At 44.3% G+C, this 19,591-nt stretch overlaps 1 pseudogene; it reads left to right on the top strand.

Moving 5' to 3' along the window:
* Window positions 1-7,870, top strand: part of LOC111179005 (transmembrane 9 superfamily member 1-like) — a 74,656-nt pseudogene extending 66,786 nt beyond the window's left edge.
* Window positions 7,871-19,591: the final 11,721 nt, after the last annotated feature.

Genomic DNA, 19,591 nt, shown 5'->3' on the forward strand with positions numbered 1-19,591 from the left:
AAGTCCTCCGGGGACACTTGGAGGACTGCTGGCTCCCCTGAAGTGAGAATCTACTTAAACCAGATGACAGGCGAGTCAAGGGGGAATCTAGAAGACTAGGCCCTGCTCGGACTCCGGAGAATCTGTTATTTGCTGAGCCAGGAGAAAAGAAAGGAATGAGTTAATGTGAGTGCTGGCAAGTCTCAGAAGAGTATTTTGCTCATAAAAACTGAAAATAGCATGTCAAAGTAGGACATTTGAGCCTTATGGAAAAGAATTAAAGAGTATTTTGTAACAAAGTGCTGTTAGGAAGGTAGGGAATCTCTACAGACCCATGTGGGTCTGTAGCACTATGGATCCAAAGGGTCATTTTTAGCTCATGAAACATAATAAAGTTAATTTCCTAAAAATGAAGATTTCCCCCACCTGCCTTTGCAATACGGGTGTTCTTAGTCACAGTCTACCGTGTCACCAGTAGGACAACAAATTATTTTCTTTAAGCAGCGGTGCTGTGGAACTCTCACAGACACAAGAGCTCCCAATAATTTTCCTGTGAGTTCTGGGAAATCGTGTCAACAGAGCAGCAGGGAAAGAATGAGAAGCTGCGGTTACCTTGAATGTTCTGGACTTAGGACTTCAGAGGTCAAGGTATTGGGCTTCCTGAAACACCACCGCCAGTCCTGCCCTTCCTTCCCTCCTCCCTCTGAGACTGGGCTTTGCATTCTCAAGAGTGCTGAATGCATCTTGAATTGAACCTTTCCTTAAAAAAAAAACAACCCTAAAAACATTTTCATCACCATGTATGAATTGCCTCTCACGACATAGTCATGTTATATCAGAGCTACTGCTTATCCACACGGTGCTTTCAGACACATTGGAAAAGGCATCCCTTACACTTTATCTTCATCTATTAAAAAAGTTGTCTTAACATACTGATTTTTTTTTTAAATAAGACCCTTTTGCGCCAGCTGCAGGAAAATTATCTGTGATGTCTAGGATGTGAATGGAGCCCTTTTAGAGTTAAAACCACAGGCCCAAAAACCAAACAATTTGATTCAAACTCTAGCTCTGCCTCTTCCAGCAAATTGCTGAACTTTTCTGAGCACTAGGTTTCTCCTGTTTGTAAAATGGGGATAATATACCTGACAGTCAAGCTCGTTATGGGGATTAAATGAAATGCTGTGTGTAAAGCACTTAGTATGATGCTCACCAAACAGTATGGGTTGGGTACTTCCCTGGTGGTGCAGTGGTTAAGAATCCGCCTGCCAGTGCAGGGGACACGGGTTCCAGCCCTGGTCCGGGAAGATCCCACATGCCGCAGAGCAACTAACCCCGGGCGCCACAACTACTGAGCCTGAGCTCTAGAGCCCGTGAGCCACAACTACCGAGCCCACGCGCCTAGAGCCCCTGCTCCGCAACAAGAAAAGCCACCGCAGTGAGAAGCCCGCACGCCGCAAGGAAGAGTAACCCTCGCTCACCGCAACTAGAGAAAGCCCACGCAGCAGCGAAGACCCAACGCAGCCAAAAATAAATAAATAAATAAATAAATTTATTTTAAAAATAACAAAACAGTATGGGTTGTACGAAAAGGACAGGAACACACATATTAACAGCACACATGGTGTTAATTAAAAATAGGTTATCGGGGGAAACGTAAAAGCATAGAAGTAACGAGTGTTGGTGGGTCTCTGAGGTCCCATCGTGCCCCAGAGAGGTGTGTGGGACTCAGCATAGGAGGCAGACACATCATGGAAAGATCCCAGGAGAGGTGTTCCATGCCTTTAGTGCTCTACACACATTTAGAGAAAGAAGCACGGGAACATCTAGGTAATTCTGTAGTAATGGAGCTTCCTGAGCCATGAAACAGACAGCCATGTTAGAACGGGGAAGCTCCCAGGCTCAGCCTCCAGCATCAGGCTATTCCTCCCTTTTTAAAAAAAATTTATTTATTTTATTTATTTATTTTTGTCTGTGTTCGGTCTTCGTTGCTGCACGCGGGCTTTCTCTAGTTGCAGCGAGCAGGGGCTACTCTTCCTGGCAGTGTGCGGGCTTCTCACTGTGGTGGCTTCTCTTGTTATGGAGCATGGGCTCTAGGCATGCAGGCTTCAGTAGTTGTGGCACGCGGGCTCAGTAGTTGCAGCTCGCGGGCTCTAGAGCGCAGGCTCAGTAGTTGTGGCTCACAGGCTTAGTTGCTCCACGGCATGTGGGATCTTCCCGGACCAGGGCTCGAACCCATATCCCCTGCATTGGCAGGCAGATTGTTAACCACCGTGCCACCAGGGAAGTCCCAGGCTCTTTCTTCCTTAGTTAACTCTGACCAACTGAGCTGGCTTCTTGCTACAAAAAGGGGAGGAAATGAGCTGCCACGGCCATGTGATTTTCTTTCCTCTGAAAGCATCACACAAGAAAACATGTGAGGAATCAAGCATTTGCTGCCCATGGCAAGGGTTGAACTCAGCTTTTCCAGTTTCTAAGGCCAGAGAGCTTTCCACTTGGCCGTGTTGCTTCCACTAACAAGTCAGCCTAGAAATCATTCAGAGTGTAACTGAAACTAATTCCAAATCTCTTAGAGTCATAAATTGAAAAGGACATGAGAGATAATATAATTCAATCCGACATTTGCAGACAAAAGTGAGACTCAAAATGGGCATTTATTAGGTTACCAGTATGAAGTGGCAGAGTCAGGCCTGAACCTTCATCTTCCAAATCCCATTTCCTCTTAAACTGCAATAAAGTGCAATGTAAACTTGTTTAGCACACAAGTCACATAGATCCTATTAAAAAGGGCTTTGTGGCTTTAATCTACAAAGTTTGAGGAAAAGACAACAGCTTCCAGAGTAAACTGAGAGAGTAGCAGAGCCAAAGATGATTGATTCCTTTTGTTCAAACCCTTGGAACCTCCTAAATAAGAAAGGAAAGCTAGATAATTTAGCAAATAATGATCAAGAGAATGCTACTTATTAACATCTATGAGATGTAGTCAAAGATTTATTCAGAGGAAAAGTCATAATCTTAAAACCTTTTTAGCTTAAGAATGAATATGAAGGAAGCGACTATTCAAGAAGACTAAAAAAAGAATAACTTTTAAAATCTAAGGAAAATAGAATTTAAAACGAAAGCAGAATATGACGATGTTGAAAACAAAGTCAGTGGAATTGATTGTTGGGAGACAGTGCTCCCATGGGTGGCTTGCATTTCTGCACATCTCAGGAGCAGACACACTGACTACTTTTGTCCTAGGCTTATCTTTTCAAGGAGGTTTGTGTAGCAAACAGCTTGGGAAGCTAGAGGGAGTGCCCCTACCTGGAGCCAAGGGCAGGCGCTCTTACATTCCTTATGAAAGAGTTGAGTCTGCTAAGCTCAGGATTTGGATTCCTCTCCTCCGACCTACCACGTGAGAAAGCATCACGCGGCCTCCATGGCAAGGACCTGTGGGAAGTGGCAAAAATGCTGATACTCTAGCTGTCTTGGACCTGGGAGACTCGCATGCTCTACCAACAGACTAACTAACCTGTTAGCTTGCAAATAGGATAAAATCTCAGACCCTTTGAAGGTCTTCATATTGATAAAGAAATCTAGAGCTGGTTCATCACAGAAAAGAGAAAACAGCTACAATAATAAATAATCCACTAAGTTAGACTAATCAAGGAAAAAGAGGAAAAATACAAATAAAGTTAGGAATTAGAAACTGGATTGACACACATATATAGGAAACTATAATCCTCTTTTTTTTAACTTTATTTATTGAGATGTATTTGACATAAAACATCATATTAGTTTCAGGTGTAAAATAATGATAATGACTTGATATTTGTATGTAAGAAATTAAAATTCTTGTAAAAGAATCATTTGTACAAATATGTATTCCTATTTCCAAAGTCTGAGTGAAATGGATTGTTTTTGAGGAAAATATAAAATATCAAAATTCATTCAAAAAGAAGCAGGAAACTTAAACAGGCCCATCTCATACCAGAAATTGAGAGGCCAAAGCCAAAGTCTTGGTCTACTTAGCAGATTAGCCATGTTCTCCCAGGACTTGTCTGCTTGCTTTTTCCTGGCCATCGATCAAAGGTGGATACCTCAGCCGGCAAGGCCGGTGTGTGTCTCTGGCTGGAGTTGAAAGTGGAGGTGAAATCTGCCAGTCTTGACTCCAAACATTATGATGTGATAAAATGACCTAACAAGTCACACTTTTTTCACTGGAGAAAGGGGTGGGGGGGGAGGGAATAATTTTTATTAAATAATATACACACATATTTCTTATGAACCCTATCCTTTAAATCTTATGCCATTTTCTTTGTTTATAAAATAATACCTTTGCCCTGGAAATGCCGGCTCAGAAGTGACTGATTTTGATTGGACAAGGACAGTAAGATCACCAGAAAGAGTCTTTTGGTGCATGTCAGTGCCTTTCTTGGGTTCAATCTGCTACCACGTACGATGGCCCTTGCCCGGACACTCCACCCACTACAATAAAGCAGTGGTTCTCCAACCCGCAGCATCAGCATTACCCAAAAGCTTGTTAGAAATGCACTTTCTCAAGCCCCATCCCGGATCTACTGGTTCACAAACTCTGGGGGTGGTACCCAGGAGTCTGTGTTTCAACAAGCCCCTCCCCTCTGGGTGATTCTGATGCACAGACAAGTTTGAGAAGTGCTGTAATAGACCTCATTCAAGTCATCAAATTTAGCATCTATCAGAGCCCACTTCCTGTTGGTTGCATCAAAACGACTCAGAAGGAAAAAATTCCACTCTTTTGCAGCCCCCCTCTCGCTATAAATAGTGAACACTTGCTTACCAGCAGCTGGAGTGCCGGCCCGTCCTTGTCGGAGCTCTCCATCTCCGTCAGACAGCTGCTGCAGAATACCAATAGCCAAAAGAACAAGGATATTCAGCTGTGCTGGGGGAAAATACGACCATCTTTTAGGTCTTGCCCAATAAAGTCACAAAGCAGATTTGCAGTAGAAGTTTAGGAAAGGAAGGGTTGCCCCACTTTTTTTTTTTAATGAGCAAAGTTAAGATGGAACTAATACACGGCTACAGACCCTACTCCTAACTACATGTGAGATTTAAAGAGACAGCAAGATCTAATGCTGAGGCAACAAAACTGAAAGGACCAGAAAGCTGAATCCTTTCCCTGTCTCGGTTACTAATTCACCACATGACCTTGGGAACATTACTTAAGCTTTTAATTCTTTACTATTCCTGTCTGTGAAATATGAGAGATAGTAATCCCTCCTCCCCCCATCACAGATTGATGGGGAGATTCATTTCAACCTCCAGAAAAGAAGTTTTTAAGAGAAAAGAGCCACAGGCAGAGATGGCCCTAAGGTACCTCAGGCCAGTCTCACCCACTTCCTCACAAACTCAGGGAGAAATTGGGGAAAAGCTAGGATTTTAAAGATTCCCTAGCTCATGCACATGAATAACCTGAGCTTCTAACCCAGCACTGACACCCGCAAGCAGGCAGACGGGGCCACTTCAGCCCTTGGCTTGTCCCTCTGATTGGGAGGGTGGGGAGAGGTGTAGGGTGTCTTTTTTTGGTTTTCAAAGCACCTTTATGGGAAAGGATCTGATTTGATTCTAACTACAACCTCATGTGGCAGGCAGAACAGGTAGTATTATTTGCATTTGGTTGATGAAGAAACATACTTGTTCAGAAGTAACTTCAAGATTACATGGATAGTGGATTGTAGAGTTGATATCAGAACCCAGGGCTCCTGACTCGAAGCTTCTCTGTTGGTAATAAGGTCCCAACTATCACTCCTACGTAGTCATTTTCTTCCATTCCTACCTCTCGGCTTTTTTAACTGGCTCCTGTACACTCTACCTAATTTTGCCTGTCATGCTTTTTTCTTCAGCAATTTCTATCTTAGGGCACTTTTCCTTAGTCTACTCCAGACCTTCCTACACCTTATCCCTCTTCTTCTAGGCCTTCATCCTGTCAAGTCATACTTGCTCATTTCGGAGAATCTCAACATACTAGGGTCTAACCAGTGGTTCTCAACAGGGGGCTTTTTCTTTTTTTTTAATATTTATTTGTTTATTTGGCTGCACCGGGTCTTAGTTGCGGCTCTCAGTATCTTAAATTGTGGCATGCAGGATCTAGTTCCCTGACCAGGGATCGAACGTGGGCCCCGTGCATTGGGAGCAAGGGGTCTTAGCCACTGGACCACCGGGGCAGTCCCTCAACAGGGGCTTTTGTCTCTCAGAGACATTTGGAGATATGTCTGGAGATATTTTTGATTGTCACCACTGGGGGACGCTACTGACATCTAGTAAGAAGCCAGGGATGGCGCATCGTACAAGGCATAGGACAGCGTCACAACAAAGAATTATCCAGCCCCAAATTTCATTAGTGCTGAGGGTGAAACCCTGCTCTAATCCAATGCCTGGGGAAGCCTTGTCTGACTCCTGGCTTGCTCTTTGTAGGTGGAACGGCTGCGCCAGGCCATAAAGGAACTATACTATTTTGAATTTGTGGTGGACAACTTGCCAATCTGTGGCTTTGTGGTCTACATGGAGGAGAGAGGCTTCCTGCCTCACAGCCACAAGTCAGGACTCTGGACCCATTTAGACTTCCACCTAGAATTCCACAGAGACTGGATTATATGTGCCAGAGTCTCAGTGCGGGACGTCAAGTCCTCCAGTTTAGATGGGTTACGACCTCATAAGTTCCTAGGCCTCACCCACACCTACAGCGTGCGCTGGTCTGAGACGTCAGGTGAGCATTGGAGTGACAGGTGCGTGGTGATGATGGCGGTTTCTTTCCCCAAACACTGGAAATCCATTGGTAGTCCATCATCAATTCCATGGTGCTTGTGCTTTTACTGGTGGGTTTTGTGGCTGTCATTCTCATGCGTGTGCTTCGAAAGGACCTGGCTCGGTACAACTTGGATGAAGAGCCAACCTCTGGAGGTTCTGGTGATGACTTTGACCAAGGTGACAATGGCGAGGAAATTATCTATACAGATGTCTTCCACGTCCCTCCGTATCGTGGTCTGCTCTGTGCTGTGCTTGGTGTGGGTGCCCAGTTCCTGGCCCTTGGCACTGGTGAGGTGATAAAAAATTAACCAGGGATTTCTCTCAAGGGGTAGAACTAAGTAGGTGGCCTGTTCAGAAAAAGATTTGCAGATCTTCTCTCCTGTCCAAGGTGAGGGGCAGACCTAAGGGGTGGATGGCTCTAGCAAGGATGTGTATATTCTATTGTTATTCTATTGTGGGTTTTCTAGACAACAGAACTGGGGGATATTGTTTGGACGGAAGCCCTGGGTCTGGGAGAAAGCGGGCTAGCTGATTCCTCTGAAATTGCCAGAAGAGGGTTGGGTGAAACCTGACACAGGCTTTCCACTACCACCCTGCAGGCATTATTGTCATGGCACTGCTGGGCATGTTCAGTGTGCACCATCCTGGGGCCATTAACTCAGCAGCCATCTTGTATGCCCTGACTTGCTGCATCTCTAGCTACATGTCCAGCCACTTCTACTGGCAGATCAGAGGCCAGTGTTGGGTGTGGAACATCATTCTCACCACCAGTCTCTTCTCCGGTGAGGATAGCCCTTTCCCTGGTGGGCCAATTTAGGAATTTAGAACACATCATGGAACCTGCTTCCTCATCCTGGATCTGCCAGTTTGAGGCTGTGCTGACCCGCAGACGACTCAGCACCGGTTGCGAAGGTGCCTTTTCTTAATTGAAGTATAGTTGATTTACAATGTTGTGTTTGTTTCAGGTGTACAGCAAAGGGATTCAGATCTATATATATATAATATTTTTATAATATATATATTTATAATTTATATATCTATTCTTTTTCAGATTCTTTTCCACTCCAAGATATTGAATATAGTTCCCTGTGCTATACAGTAGGTCCTTGTTGTTTATCGATTTTATGTATATAGTAGTTTGTATCTGCTAATACCAAACTCCTAACTTATCCCTCCCCACCCTTTCCCCTTTGGTAACCATAAGTTTGTTTTCTATGTCTGTGAGTCTATTTCTGTTTTGTAAGTTCATCTGTATCATTATTTTAGATTCCACATATAAATGATATCAGATGGTGTTTGTGGAGGGTGATTTTCATGATTCTCTCTTATCCCATGGCCACCCTGATCAAATGTCTAGAGTCCAAAATAGGGTTAACTGCCTCACAAATGAAAGGTACCTACAGAGAAACTAGGTGGGTTTTTCTAAATCAGAGGGTAAAGATTACATCCCATGTCACCGCCTGGACAATCTCTCCCCCAGCACAAGCCCTTCTAAGAGGTCTGTGCTCCGCCCCACCTCCTTCCATCGGGAGCTTCCTTAGAACCTGTCTTTTCTGCACTCTTTCTTTATGCATTCTTTTTTTAAAAAATAAATAAATAAATATTTATTTATTGTTGTCTGTGTTGGGCCTTCGTTGCTGCGCGCGGACGTCCTCTAGTTGCGGCGAGCAGGGGCTACTCTTCGTTGCGGTGCGCGGGTTTCTCATTGAGGTGGCTTCTCTTGTTGCGGCGCACGGGCTTCAGTAGTTCTGGCTCACGGGCTCTAGAGTGCAGGCTCAGTAGTTGTGGCGCCTGGGGTTAGTTACTCCACGACATGTGGGATTTTCCTGGACCAGGGCTTGAACCCATGTCCCCTGCATTGGCAGGCGGATTCTTAACCACTGCACCACCAGGGAAGTCCCCCTTTATGCATTCTGACTGCTCAATACATGTTTATTAAACGAAAGGTAAAAGAAGAGCGAATGGCTTAATTCTTCCCCTTTGAGAGAACGCTCGACACACATTTTATCCTACTTTCCCTTGCTTGGTACAGTCAACCACGTGCCCTGCCTTATCCCCACCGAGGACTGCCTGGGGCCATTGCTTCTCGAGATGTAGGACTTTATCACAATAAGGAGCCTTAGTTGTTGTTCAGACGACCTTCTTTTACGTATTAAACTGAGGCTCAGAGAGAAGATATGACCTGGATAGCTGTTTTGTCTAGAAACTTTGTTGTTAAGGTATTAAGTGTTAATCACTATATCAAAGGGCTTAGAAACCTTCAGAAGCCAAGAATAGATCTGGGATAAAAATAACATCTGGGCATTGTCTTTGAGGCATGAAGAGCGGACTCACGCAGAATTCAGCATTTACCCCGTGTTAATACAACCCAACTAATTCAGCCACAGTCAAAGAGAGTGAAAGTTTAGAAATAGGGTTGATGCATTTTGGCTCCTACAGACCTGCCTGAGTCCTTTCAAGGGCTAGAGACTGCCCCTTCCAAAGCCCTAGGGGAGAGGGAATGTGCCCTCAAGGATCTCTTTTTTTTAAATTGAAGTATAGTTGATGCACAGTGTTGTGTTAATTTTGGAGGTACAGCAAAGTGATTCAGATATATTATATATATATATTCTTTTTCGTATTCTTTTCCATTATGGTTTATTATAAGATACTGAATATAATTCCCTGTGCTATACAGTAGGTCCTTGTTGTTTATCTATTTTATATATAGTAGTTTGTATCTGCTAACCCCAAACTCCTAATGTATCCTTCCTCCACCCCCTTTCCCCTTTGGTAACCATAAGTTTGTTCTCTATGTCTCTGAATCTGTTTCTGTTTTATAAATAAGTTAATTTGTGTCATGTTTTAGATTCCACATATAAGTGATATGATATGGTGTTTGTCTCTGTCCGACTTAACTTCACTTAGTATGATAATCTCTAGGTCCATCCATGTTGCTGCGAATGGCATTTTTTCATTCTTTTTTATGGCTGAGTAGTATTCCATTATATATACACCATATCTTCTTTATCCATTCATCTGTCGATGGACACTTAGGTTGCTTCTGTGTCTTGGCTATTGTAAATAGTACTACTGTGAACATTGGGGTGCACGTTTCTTTTCACATTAGAGTTTTCTCTGGATATATGCCCAAGAGTGGGATTGCTGGATCATATGGCAATTCTATTTTTAGTTGTTTTTTTAAAATAAATTTGTTTATTTTATTTATTTTTGGCTACGTTGGGTCTTCATTGCTGTGTTCAGGTTTTCTCTAGTTGCAGCGAGCGGGGGGCTACTCTTCATTGCAGTGCGTGGGCTTCTCATTGCAGTAGTTTCTCTTGCTGTGGAGCATGGGCTCTAGGTGCACGGGCTTCAGTCGTTGTGACACATGGGCTTCAGCAGCTGTGGCTCGCGGGCTCTAGAACACAGGCTCAGTAGTTGTGGCACATGGGCTTAGCTGCTCCGCGGCATGTGGGATCTTCCCGGACCAGGGATCGAACCCGTGTTGCCTGCATTGGCAGGTGGATTCTTAACCACTGTGACACCAGGGAAGCCCTATTTTTAGTTTTCTAAGGAACCTCCACACTGTTTTCCATAGTGGCTGCACCAATTTACATTTCCACCAACAGTGTAGGAGGGTCCCTTAATGTATCCCTCAAGGAATACAATCAAGAATTTGATAGCTGTTCTGATCTCTCCTCACTTGTTCTAATCAATGTATGAGGAAGGCCTTGGGCTTTGTCCATCTTAGAGACGAAAAACTTGGGACTTGGGGAGAAGCATCCTGCTCAGGTGGACGAGTCATCATCCAGAAAGGAATTCAAAGCTTAAAATGAAGTCCAGGGCTTCCCTGGTGGCGCAGTGGCTGAGAGTCCGCCTGCCAATGCAGGGGTCACGGGTTCGTGCCCCGGTCCGGGAAGATCCCACATGCCGCTGAGCGGCTGGGCCCGTGAGCCATGGCCGCTGAGCCTGCGCGTCCGGAGCCTGTGCTCCACAACGGGAGAGGCCACAACAGTGAGAGGCCCGTGTACCGCAAAAAAAAAATGAAGTTCACCCAGCAAGGGAGGCCTAGGTGGAGTTCTAAGGTTCAGAAGCCTGCCCTGTCTTTGTCGTCCCCGCTTTCCCTGCTCCTACATTTTGTCTTACTTTCTTTGTAGATGTTGTGTCCTCAACCTCATGTCTGCCCAACACCCTAATGTCTGGGGCTTACCCTCTCTGGCCTCACCTCAGGTCCTCTCCAAAGCCAGCTACACTTTTCTACTCGAGACCTCCCCCTCGATCTCCCCTCCCAACATAACTTGCTTCTCCTGCATTGACACATTTTTGCAAAGTAAAATGTTGCTACTTCAGATACAGCAACAAGAGACCAGAAAGGGGAACAGATGGCCAGAGACAGGGCCTCCTCCCTCTGATAACAAAGTCGGGCCATGTTCAATTCATACCACATGATTTGCTAAAGTGGTATGCTCTCTCTTGGAAGGATATATACAGAAGGCCTCAAGCAAGACAGAAAAATGTCCCCACAAGTCCCCCAAACATAACTCTTCCATGATCATAGCACCGCCATTTGTATACTGTCTACCAGGTATCAGACACCCCAAGTCTCACCCCCATCCTATGAGGTGCTACTACCCCCATGTTACAGATGAGAAAACTGAGGCTCAGAGACATTAGTATGTGGCTAATTGGTGAGAGAGCTTGAATGTGAACCCAGGTCTGCTTGACTCCAACACCTGTGTTCCTAACTTTCCTCTACATTCAGCTTAACTCTGAGACGGCTGACTCATTCCAAGCTGCACCGAGAGCCAGACAGTGTCCTAACATGTGGAGCTGCATCATACTCCTCTCCCTCCTCTTCTATATCCCAAACTCTCACCTCTGTGGGAACCTGATTTCCTGCCGTTTTTCTTTCTGCCCTTCCCCCGCTCTCTTCGACCTCTCTACCTCTCACGGGTGGTTTCTGATGGAAAGGTGTTGACAGCTCTTTATAACTATCCTTTTAGTTCTCCTTTAAAAAAAAAAAAAAAACTACATTCGTATTTTAAAACGTGGAAGCATGGCTCAGTGATGTAAAAAATTATGTCAGAACAAAGAACATAAAAGACAGAACCCTTAGAAGGCGACGTATCAACCTGCACAACCCACTGCAAAGCTACACGACGAATAAATAAATCACAAACGCCTCCAACACCTGCTGTGCCCTGGAAAGGCTCTCTGGAACAAGCAGCAGTGAGAGTCTTTGTGCTTACCTTGCAAACCTCACCAGGGTTAAAGCCCTGGCACCATCGGAGAAGAAAGTTGGAGCATGGAGCCAGCCCTTAACTAGGAGTCAGTCAACTACTAAATATTGAGCAAGCATGAAGCGTCAGTCAGCCTCTCTGGGCCTCATCTGGAGAGCTGTTTGTTTGTTTTTGTTTTTCTGGAGAGCGTTTTTAAGGTCCAGCTCTCCCCTGCCACTCTGAGTGAATATCTCTCAGATGAAGCCTAGGAATTGCTATATTTTAAAATTTCCCTGAGTGATCCCTACCCACGGCCAGATTTGGGAACCACTGAATGAGATGATATCTAAGATATCTTCCAACTCTAAGAACTTATGATAGTTTCCCTTACCCCACTAAGGGCAACTTGATAGCATCACCACATAGCTGGTATTGCCAAGTACATCCCAAATGTCACAGAAAGCAGGGACACTGGTTTCTGTTGCAGAACAGAGACCATGAGGATGGATTTGAATGACCATTTGAAATCAAGACCCAGGGAGGGGCTTGGCTGCCACCCAGAAGAGAATGGGGTTTGGCTCTTATCTGTCTAGATGGAAGGGAGTGGATAGGGCACTGGTAACAAGTCCTTGACAGAATCCTGCTGGAAAGGGTGACTCCTTTAAACAAAGCAAATTCCTTGCTTTCAAGTTTATTGACAAACACAGCCAACTTAAGAGTTTATGTTTTGTATCTAAATATCCTTGATGAGCAAAATTTCAGTGATAATAACATCTGGTGGGGAAGAGATTTTAGACAGCAAAACGTGAGATGCTAGTTCTTACTTTAGAGAATTTTTTTTTTTTTTTAATATATTTGGCTACACAGAGTCTTATTTGTGGCATGCGGGAGCCTGTTCCTTGACCAGGAATCGAACCCAGGCCCCCTGCATTGGGAGCACGGAGACTTAACCGCTGGGCCATCACAGAAGTCCCTGGAGGCTTTTTTTTTAAACTTCTATTACTGTTATGAGTGGAATTGTGTCTCCAACCCCCCGCCCCACACACACACACACAAAAGATATGCTGGAGTCTGAATTCCAGGACCTTAGAATATGACATCATTTGGAAAGAGGATCTTTGCAGAAGTCAAGTTAAAATGAGGTCATGAGTGTGGGCCGTAATCCAGTGTGGCTGGGTCCTTATAAAAGGAGGAAAATAATACACAGAGATAGACATGCACTCCGGGAAGACCATGTAAAGACACACATGGAGAAAATGCCATGTGCCTGGAGTGATACAACTATAAGCCAAGGATTGCCGGCAAACACGAGAAGCTGGGAAAAGACAAAGGATTCCCCTACTGGTTTCAGAGGGAGCGTGGGCCCTGCTGGCACCCTGATTTTGGACTTAGCCTCTAGAATTGTGAGACAATACATTTCTGTCGTTTTAAGCCACTCAGCTTATGGTACTTTGTTACAGAAACCCTAGGAAACGAATACAGTTACCAACCTAGACTTTAAAATAATAATAATAATAACAACAACAATAATGGCCACCATCTATTGCTTGGTTTTACATGCATGATCTCATTTAATCCTCTCGATAACCATGAAATGGGTTTATTTATCATCCCTACTTTTATTTTATTGTCCTCTCCATTTTATTAAAAAAGGCGGGTGTGACCAAGTAAGGTTAAGAAATTTGCTGAAGACTACACAGCTCTAAAAAGGAATGGGACGCGAACTTGATCTCGGGCTATCTGACCCCAAAGCCTTACTGCTGCTGACCCTAGAGTAGCCGCCGTGGAAGAACTAAACCTAAGCAATTCCTCAACTACCGATGCCAATATTTATGGCCTAGTGTCATTATTTTGTTTAAAATTGCAGGCCAGATAACCTACGATTAGGTAAATACCAAAGCACATTAAGTAAAATGCAAAACGGTTTCAAGTTAAGTCATCTGAGATTTAAATCAAATAAGCGGGGATAAGACCCTGCTTCTATTAATATAAGCTAATCAATGATTGAGTCTACGTATTTATAACAGAGGTGACAAAAACAGTGATATAAGAAGTGTGACTGTTTTTATTTTACAGTCGACGAAACTGAGCCACTTCAGAGAGTGAAGTTTTCATCTTAGAGATGCTCTGTACAAACTTCCAGAATTAGGGTTGATTGGAGTTGTTTCAGGATAATGGGTCTTTCCCAAACGGAACACTTTCTTATGCAACATAATACAAGAAATTTTAGAAGCTCCCATCAAAGGAGCTCCCCTGCTTTCTGAAGCTTAACTTTTAAGCAATAAAAGCTTTGACCTCAAAGTGGCAGCACAAAGATCAGATACAGGGAAAACATGACTGAAATTACCTTGTGGTATTTTCAATGATGAAATGATGATTTTCAATGATGAAACCAAAACGGAACCTATTCTTTTTTAAGCTGTGTTGTCATGTTTATACGTAGGTAACTCAAGCAGAAATTTCCTGAGAAAGCTCATGGGTCATCAGTATGACATACTTGGAGCTTGATCTTATGGAAGAATTCTCACATGTTGATTCTAGCCTCTAGAATTAAGCGTGTGAAAAGTTGGTGTCAGCCCTGCCTGCCCTCTGTTGGCACACAGATCTGCAGGAATGCTCCCTCAGACAGGCTCAGACATGCCCGCGCCTAGGAGATGTGGCTTTTGTCAACGGCCTCGGTCCATCAGATAGATGCAGGAGTGAGGCATGGCCATGACAGCTGGGCATCCCTCTGAATCGTCCACACCCTTCACCCTACTGCCCCATCCTCCTTTGTTGGGAGCTGCTTTTCCTCAAGCACTAGTATTCAAGATAAACATTTCAATTGTATTTCTTATTCATTTTCCCAGTTTTGTTTCCTAGATTTCCAAGGTTTTTTTTTTTTTTCCCTACTGAGCATGGTAGGTTAAATAGGCTTTTGTGGGCTAGTCTGGGAACATTGTTTCCAGTAAAAAATGCATTCTGTGTTGGAAACAAACAACATACACAGAGAAACGTGGTGAACACCACCTCTTTGTAGAGTGGGGACTGCCTGTCCAGCCTCATGTATCTGAGTGAAAGCCTCCAAGGGTTCTCTTTTGAAACCTAGTCAGCCCTTTTTTTTTTTTTTTTAATGTCTCAATCTGGGTTGGAAAGCTATGAGTCTGGCCACATGTGGGAGATCCTAAGAAATAAACAGTTTTGATGTTTGTATCATCCGTTTTCTAACTGGCAGAGAGGGTTAGAAATAAAGCGATATGACTCCTTCTTCCTCTTTAGGAAAACACCAGCCCTCGGAGGAGAAGGTGGTGGGAAGTGATTGAACTGTTCATTCACTTGACAAAGATAATTTACATAATTAATTAAATCATCCAGCAACTATATACTGAGTGTTACAACCAGCTGGTCACTGTTCTAGGTATTCCAACGGAAATTCTGACTGAACAAACAAGGTCTGTGGGGTGACTGACACTAGGTTACAGAATAATGCAAATAAACAACAACATGTCGCAAATGCTATGATGAAAATGAAACAGAGGAAGAATTAAACCGGAGAGGTGTGCCCAGGTAGCTCCTTTTGATTGGGTGGCCAGGAAGGCCTCCCTGAGGAGGGACTTCTACACTAACACCAAAACCCAGCTATGAGGGAAGCCCCATACCACATTGTTGATAGAGGTTACTATTGCTTGCTAGGATTTCGAGTTTTACTTTCTTCTTTTCGATATTCTACTTTTCTAATATCTCTACAAGTAGTGTTTTTCTTCTAAAAGTAATAAAGTAAATGGTGATTTAAAATTATAGATTAAGAGTGGATTGTTGGGGGGCTTCCCTGGTGGCGCAGTGGTTGAGAATCTGCCTGCCAATGCAGGGGACAAGGGTTCAAGCCCTGGTCTGGGAAGAGCCCACATGCCGTGGAGCAACTGGGCCCGTGAGCCACAATTACTGAGCCTGCGCATGCAATGAAGAGTGGCCCCCACTTGCCACAACTAGAGAAAGCCCTTGCACAGAAACGAAGACCCAACACAGCCATAAATAAATTAATTAATTAATTTTTTTAAAAAAAGAGTGGATTGTTGGGACTTCCCTGGTGGCGCAGTGGTTAAGAATCTGCCTGCCAATGCAGGGGACGTGGGTTCGAGCCCTGGTCCGGGAAGATCCCACATGCCACCGAGCAACTAAGCCCATGTGCCACAACTACTGAGCCTGTACTCTAGAGCCCGTGAGCCACAACTGCTGAGCAACCTCCGCTTGCCATAACTAGAGAAAGCCTGCACACAGCAATGAAGACCCAATGCAGCCAAAAATAAATAAAGTAAAATAAATTTTTAAAAAATGACTGGATTGTTTTGGGGCATTCCCTGGCAGTCCAGTGGTTAGGACTCAGTGCTTTCACTTCCAGGGCCCCAGGTTCCATCCCTGGTCAGGGAATTAAGATCCCGCAAGCCATGCAGCACTGCCCTCCACCCCCCCCCAAAAAAAAGACTGGATTGTTTTTAATTTAATGAAGTTCTTCAAAAAACATTTTTCTGTCCTATTCCATGTCCATAGCTCAAAAATCATCTGTCAGACATAAATTGCTCCCAAGATGGCTATTCTCAGCAACCTGTTCCTGATGGGCTTGTTTGGATTGGTCCTTCAATGACAACAATTCAAGCAACAAGCTCCCACACATCTCCTAGACACCTACGTGTCCAGACTGCACTAGGCACCCCGAGTGCCTAGTGCAGCAGCAAACGTAACTTCTGCCCTCTACCTCAGCCACCATCACCAGAAAAACAAACCAAACAATGTGCGCCAAGTAGTATGTCATCTCAAACATGAGAAGGTCACCCGGGACGCCCCCATAAAAGCGTACCTTCAAAGGTGGTCAAAAGGTACAAACTTCTGGGCTTCCCTGGTGGCGCAGTGGTTGAGGGTCCGCCTGCCGATGCAGGGGACACGGGTTCGTGCCCCGGTCCGGGGGGATCCCACATGCCGCGGAGCAGCTGGGCCCGTGAGCCATGGCCGCTGAGCCTGCGCGTCCAGAGCCTGTGCTCCGCAGCGGGAGAGGCCGCAGCAGTGAGAGGCCCGCGTACCGCAAAAAAAAAAAAAAAAAAAAGGTACAAACTTCCAATTACCATGTAAATAAGTACTAAGGATGTCATGTACACCGTGGTGACTACAGTTAACACTGCTGTATGAGCTATAGGAATATAGATAAGAGAGTAAATCCTAAGGGTTCTCATCACAAGAACAAAAAATTGGTTTTGCTTTTTCTTTTTATTGTATCTATATGAGATGATGGATGCCAACTAACCATATTGTGGTAATCATTTCACAGTATATCTAAGTCAAACCACTATCTTGTACACCTTAAACTTATAGAGTGATGTATGCCAATTATATCTCAATAAAACTGGGAGGGGGAGGGGGTGAGCATACCTTCAGAGATAAAGTCAAAGTTTCCTCTGCAGTCTGAGGCCAGCCATGTATATATATGCTCTTGTGGTTTCATCCCCCATAATTCCATTTTGCCTGACACCATGGAAATTGATGTAGGGCTTCCTCAAGTACTTTTCCTTTACCCAGCCAGCTTCTAGAATTGTTTCTCCACCACTGTCCTGTCATTCCCCTTTCCTCTGTATGTGGCTTTTCATGGTCTGGACAGCTATGGCTCCAATCCCAATACCACTACTGATACGACCACAGATGGGTTATTTAAATTTATTGTCTCAGGTTTCCTCATCTGTAAGTGGAGATAATACTCTATAAGGTCATTTTCAGGATTAAATGAAATCACATAGATCAAAGTCCTGGGATACAGTAGACTGTCTCTGAGCACCATTTTCTTCTCACTTGTCTCCTGCCCTCCTATGCCCACCATCTAAAGGATCTCATCACTCTGCATGAGATGCGTGGTATGTGAAGGCCCAATGGGCCTTGATTTGAGCTCCATTCAGCCATGTTTTTGATGTGGGATCCTGGGCAAGTCTTTAAATCATCATGGTCTTGAGGATTACTTTGAGATACTAATGAGATAATAGACAACAAGTTGCTTTCCACTCAAGATAGAGCTCTCCAAATACTAGAAGAGTATGGTAACAAGAGAAATAGGCCCTTGGAAAAAAATGAATCTATAAATGAGATACATCCACTGCATAACCCCAAATTTTTCAGTAAGCATTTTGAAATAGGAAAGTTAATTGCAAAATACCCAAATCTTATACAGGATTGGTGGGGGTAAGAGAAAATTGACTTGCCCCTCTTTCTTATATACAACTTAGAATGAACCTAGCCTGCTTCAAATCACAATCTTTTGTCACACCTGAATGGGTAGGGAATCCCAGGGGAGGCCAGTCCAGAGAGGGGGAGCATAGTCAGCATGGAGAACGTGCCCTGTCTTCCCAGCTGAGCAATAACTAGGCTGCCCACACCCATAGAAAACCCATGCTCAGCCCATGCTTGAGGAACTGCCCAGATGCCAGGTTGGGAAAGGATGCTCAGGGCTTGTAGAAGACCTGCCCGCATAACACAGCTGCTCAACTAGCATTGTTCTCCAAGGCCCTGCACTGTCCTGCCACGGGGCTTCTTCTTTGTGTTCCTCTATCTTGAGCACAGGAGCATCTGAGCTGGGTTCTTTAAATTGGGCTGAAAGATATTCCAAAGTTGGCCATAGCACTTTTTCCTGGGAACTGATCTATGGACTCAGCAAGGAGGATCGATAGGACTTTAAATGACCTGAAAGGACACTCTACATTTAAAAAGGCTGCAGGTCCCCAACAAAGTCCATCTGGGGAAGGGGTGGCTTAGCAACAAGCCCCTCTGGGTGGGGGCTACCTATATGTCAAGGATGTCATTTCAATGTCAGGGGTTCCAGAAACGCTCTGTCAATCTGTCCTTGTTGGTAACTTGAGTTAACAAGGCCATGTGAATATTTTCATTTCTGGATTGAGTTCAAAATCAGAGTCCTGTTTGCTCTCCATCTATGTTGGAGTAGATAGTACCTGCATCCTCAAGGTGAAATTTCACAACTTAAATCATCATAGCGAAAGGCCAGCCTCTCTTCTCACGCAGAGAAGAGGAAAGATATCTTTGAGTTGGGTGCCCAGGAAAAGATGGACAACTCTATCACATCACAGGACCTATGGACCTTAATAAGCCTGATCTCTTTATTCAAAGTGCATGGTGGCCAAAGGACGGTTAGGTCACTGTTGGTAGCCCATGAAGCAAAATGAGCTGCTTCTCCAAGAATTTGGAAACCAGGTCACCCTCAGAAAGTTAGACTAAAATCTGCGCGTATGATGGATCGGACTAGAATTCAGCGGGAGTAGACCAAGACAGTGACAGAATTTGTGACCGAAGAATTCGGAAATACCCCAAATTCCCATCAAAGTGACTTGACTGCAATATCAGGAAGGTAGATATGGAATGTGATTATGACTTTAAAAGTGTAAGTCTGCCTAGTTAGGTGTATAGGATGCTGTGTGGAGAAACTGGTTTGAAGAGACTAGTGCATACGGAAAGGAAGCCCAAACTCTCAGAAGGTGGCAGGGCCATCTAAGCAAGGATGGATGGGGGTGGGGTGGGTGCCTCATTCTTTCAGGGCATTGTGTCAGGGGCATTTCTCTGTGGACCATACAACAAATTTCATTTATTCTAACTCCAGGCTAAGCAAACATCTGGATGGAACT

Source organism: Delphinapterus leucas, chromosome 5 (assembly GCF_059928025.1).
Source record: "Delphinapterus leucas isolate spDelLeu-1000000601 "Yukka" chromosome 5, BTC_Dleu_Yukka2, whole genome shotgun sequence".
Taxonomy (NCBI): domain Eukaryota; kingdom Metazoa; phylum Chordata; class Mammalia; order Artiodactyla; family Monodontidae; genus Delphinapterus; species Delphinapterus leucas.